Source organism: Macrobrachium nipponense, chromosome 26, assembly GCF_015104395.2.
Source record: "Macrobrachium nipponense isolate FS-2020 chromosome 26, ASM1510439v2, whole genome shotgun sequence".
NCBI classification, from domain to species: Eukaryota; Metazoa; Arthropoda; class Malacostraca; order Decapoda; family Palaemonidae; genus Macrobrachium; species Macrobrachium nipponense.
This window is the reverse complement of record NC_087215.1, coordinates 5,149,197-5,154,196: the sequence shown is the minus strand read 5'-3', so window position 1 is coordinate 5,154,196 and position 5,000 is coordinate 5,149,197. Positions and strand designations below refer to the sequence as shown.

Below are 5,000 nucleotides of genomic sequence, written 5' to 3'. Positions count from 1 at the left end.
CACTGCCCGTCCTTTGCGAGGATAAGGTATAGAATAGCCTTTCTGTTTTAGTGTATTTATTTATTTTTAATTGTTTTTACACCCATATCGTAATTTTGTATACTTTTTTCTGTAATTTTTTAAATAATTTTAATGTAACTGTACTGTAGTTAGCACTCAGTATGTTTTTCTGTTTTAAGAGATTCATAAATTTTTAAATGTTCTACATTCTGATGTTGATGTTCATTGAATTTTTAAATATTGCGTAATTTTTATGAATTATGCAGTGCGTAGTTTTAATGTTTGTGTGTTTATCTTTAATTATAGCCTTGAGAATGCGACTAGAGTCGTGAAACGTCGGCGAAATAAATGTACCTGAGTACGATGCCTTTCCCTATGGTTTCCCCTGATGAGATGTACATAGAGCGGCAACTCCGTCTTCTAAGGATATATATATATATATATATATATATATATATATATATATATATAAGATATTATATATATATATATAGAATTCTATATATATATATATATATATTATATATATATATATACACACAATATACATATACTATATATATATATATATATATATATATTATATATATATATATATATATATATATAATATATATATTATATATATATACTGCTTTGAAAATATTACTGTCAGATGTTGACGCAAAACACATAACTGTCAGTTAGTTTCTTACATAAAAAGAATCACTACTTCAGAATCTTTAGAACATTGACACATTGAAAATAATATAATAAATGCAGATAAATCAATTCCTAATAAGGGTTACATATTGAGTATAATAAAATAACTGCAGGGTACTTGATGCTCAATAAGGGTTACATATTGAATTCAATTCCCAATAATGGTTACATATTGAATATAATGCAATAACTGTAAGGTACTTGATTCCCTATAAGGGTTACATATTGAATGTTATATAAAAACTGAAGGAAATTGAATTCCTAATTAAAGGGTTACATTATTTAATGTAATATAAACCCCCCCCCCCTGCAGAAAGAAATTCATTCCCAATAGGGTTACATACTGAATATAATATAATAACTACAGGGTTCTTGATGCTCAATAAGGGTTACATGTTGAATTCAATTCCCAATAAGGTTTACATATTGAATATAATGTAATAACTATAGGGTACTTGATTCCCAATAAGGGTTACATATTGAATGTTATATAAAAACTGCAGAAAATTCAATTCCCAATAAGGGTTACATATAAATATTAATATGATAACTGCAGGAAATTAATATAATAACTAAAGGGTACTTGATTCCTAATAAAGGTTACATATTGAATATAATATAATATAATATAATATATATCTATATATATATATATATATATATATATATATATATATATATATATATATATTATATATATGTATATATAAATATATATATATATATATCTATATATATATATATATATATATATATATATATAAAACATACATACATATATATATATATATATATATATATATATATATATATATATATATATATATATATATATATATATATAATAACTGCAGGAAATTGCATTCCATATAAGAGTTACATTTAAAATATAATAATATAATAACTGCAGGAAATTGCATTCAAATAACAATTACATTTAAAATATAATAATATAATAAGTGCAGGAAATTGCATTCCAAATAACAATTACACTTAAAATAAAATAATATAATAACTGCAGGAAATTGCATTCCAAATAAGGGTTACGTTTAAGATATAATAATATAATAACTGCAGGAAATTGCGTTCCCAATAAGGGTTACATATATAGAAATAATAATATACTAGCTGCAGGAAATTTCATTCGCAATAAGGGTTACTTTTTAAGAATAAACAACTTGAAAACTTTTCTAATTTCCTGAATAGCTGCTGGGCCATTGGTTACTGTCGCAACCGCGAATCTGTGGAGGGGCACTTGTTAATTAGCATAACTGACATCACTTATCACCTGGACATTATTCAGGGCTGAATTTGCCTCAGGTAATTCTAAGTAAGGGGGACATTTACGTGAAAAATACAGTGTTCATAAAGTCCCAGTACCATTACAAGTATTTATTATTCATAATGGTACTGAGACTTTATGGACACCCTGTAGAATTCTAGTGAGGGTCGTGTAAAGGTTGGATACTCCTTTGGTTCAATTCAAGGATATAGACATAGGGACCTTTTTTTATTTTACCTTATTTGACTTATATAGCTGAGTAATTTGAGAAAGGTATTGAAAATGTGGTTAAAATTCTTCTTTAAATTGGTATATATGTATATGTAATACAGAGGGTCTTACCATATCATTTTTTTATCCTCATCTCACTGACACATCTTATTTTCTGGAGTCGGTCGTGGTGTGTATTCTGGATAGGTTATCGTTACCTCATCCTGATTCTGGAATAAAGGAAAAAGGTCATTGGTATACCACAATACTTTAACTGTTTGAAGAGTGGAAATGGCTAATTTCTGATTGTCGTCTAATCGAAACAATTCCCTTGTATTGCAATGCATGAATTATATTTTTATCTGTCTACTTATCATTTTTTTTAGCAATTGATACATTTCCATCTTTATTTTTTTACATAGTTTTTCTTTGCTAGTAACTGATTTCTTCTTTCTGTAATTCCTTTTACCATACTGTTACTTCCTTCAAATGAACATAATATTCTTTGGAAGTTTCTTGAATTACTAGTCAGTGGCCCCCTTTGGTGGGCTTATTCCTTATGAATAGGGCTTGTCTTCTGAGTAATAATAATAATAATAATAATAATAATAATAATAATAATAATAATAATAATAATAATAATAATAAATAAAGTACAAGAGAGGGGACTAAACAACACAATAGAAGATGTAAAACAGAGTCTTAAGGCCAAAGCACATAAGATCCAACGGTACATGAACAGGAATAAGGGATACCACAGAACAAACTATTCGAAACCAACCAGAGAAAGACTATACAGCCACTAAGAGGGGAAGACACCACCCAGAAATTCCTGAAGCCGAACCAAGTAAGAGACTCTGGGAAAAAAACTATGGAGCAATCTGGTATCACACAACAAACATGCAACATGGCTCCAGGAAGTCAAGGAAGAAGAAAACAGGGAGAATAAAACAAAGATTCACAGAGATCACGACAGACACAGTCAGACACCAACTAAAGAAAAAATACCAAACTGGAAAGCCCCAGGTTCCCGATGAAGTCCATGATACTGCCTCAAAACTTCAAGGTCTGCACCCACGAATAGCAGAACAAATCCAGCATTGTATCTCAAATCACAAGCACCCAAAATGGATGACCACAGGAAGAACATCCTTAGTAACAAAGACAAAGTAAGGGAAATAATAGCCAGTAACTACGGCATGTCACCTGCCTACCCATATGTGGAAGTTACTAACAGGTATCATCAGTGAAAGGCTATACAACTACCTAGAGGAGACAAACACCATCCCCCACCAACAGAAAGGCTGCAGAAGGAAGTGTAGGGGCACAAAAGACCAGCTCCTGATAGACAAAATGGTAATGAAGAACAGTAGGAGAAGGAAAACCAACCTAAGCATGGCATGGATAGACTATAAGAAAGCCTCCGACATGATACCACACACATGGCTAATAGAATGCCTGAAAATATATGGGGCAGAGGAAAACACCATCAGCTTCCTCAAAAATACAATGTGCAACTGGAATACAATACTTACAAGCTCTGGAATAAGACTAGCAGAGGTTAATATCAGGAGAGGGATCTTCCAGGGCGACTCACTGTCGCCACTACTCTTCGTAGTAGCCATGATTCCCATGACAAAAGTACTACAGAAGATGGATGCCGGGTACCAACTCAAGAAAAGAGGAAACAGAATCAACCATCTGATGTTCATGGACGACATCAAGCTGTATGGTAAAAGCATCAAGGAAATAGATACCCTAATCCAGACTGTAAGGATTGTATCTGGGGACATCAGGATGGAGTTTGGAATAGAAAAATGTGCCTTAGTCAACATACAAAAAGGCAAAGTAACAAGAACTGAAGGGATAAAGCTACCAGATGGGAGCAACATCAAACACATAGATCAGAAAGGATACAAATACCTGGGAATAATGGAAGGAGGGGATATAAAACACCAAGAGATGAAGGACACGATTAGGAAAGAATATATGCAGAGACTGAAGGCGATACTCAAGTCAAAACTCAACGCTGGAAATATGATAAAAGCCATAAACACATGGGCAGTGCCAGTAATCAAATACAGCGCAGGAATAGTGGAATGGACAAAGGCAGAACTCCGCAGCATAGATCAGAAAACCAGGAAACATATGACAATACACAAAGCACTACACCCAAGAGCAAATACGGACAGACTATACATAGCACGAAAGGAAGGAGGGAGAGGACTATTAAGTTTAGAGGACTGCGTCAACATCGAGAACAGAGCACTGGGGTAATATCTGAAAACCAGTGAAGACGAGTGGCTAAAGAGTGCATGGGAAGAAGGACTAATAAAAGTAGACCGAAGACCAGAAATATACAGAGACAGGAGAATGACAGACAGAACAGAGGACTGGCACAACAAACCAATGCACGGACAATACATGAGACAGACTAAAGAACTAACCAGCGATGACACCTGGCAATGGTTACAGAGGGGAGAGCTAAAGAAGGAAACTGAAGGAATGATAACAGCGGCACAAGATCAGGCCCTAAGAACCAGATATGTTCAAAGAACGATAGACGGAAATAACATCTCTCCCATATGTAGGAAGTGCAATACGAAAAATGAAACCATAAACCACATAGCAAGCGAATGCCCGGCACTTGCACAGAACCAGTACAAAAAGAGGCATGATTCAGTGGCAAAAGCCCTCCACTGGAGCCTTTGCAAGAAACATCAGGTACCTTGCAGTAATAAGAGGTACGAGCACCAACCAGAGGGAGTGATAGAAAACGACCAGGCAAAGATCCTCTGGGACTATG

The 5,000-nt window shown here is 33.4% G+C and overlaps 1 long non-coding RNA gene across 1 annotated transcript in view; it reads right to left on the bottom strand.

Moving 5' to 3' along the window:
- Positions 1-1,561: 1,561 nt before the first annotated feature.
- LOC135199977 (uncharacterized) overlaps positions 1,562-5,000 on the bottom strand; it is an 11,045-nt gene continuing 7,606 nt past the window's right edge. Inside the window, exons 3-4 of the long non-coding RNA XR_010311160.1 lie at positions 2,327-2,424; positions 1,562-1,943 (exon numbers count right to left, since the gene is read on the bottom strand). This is a non-coding gene — a long non-coding RNA (uncharacterized LOC135199977). The remainder of the gene's footprint in view (positions 1,944-2,326; positions 2,425-5,000) is intronic.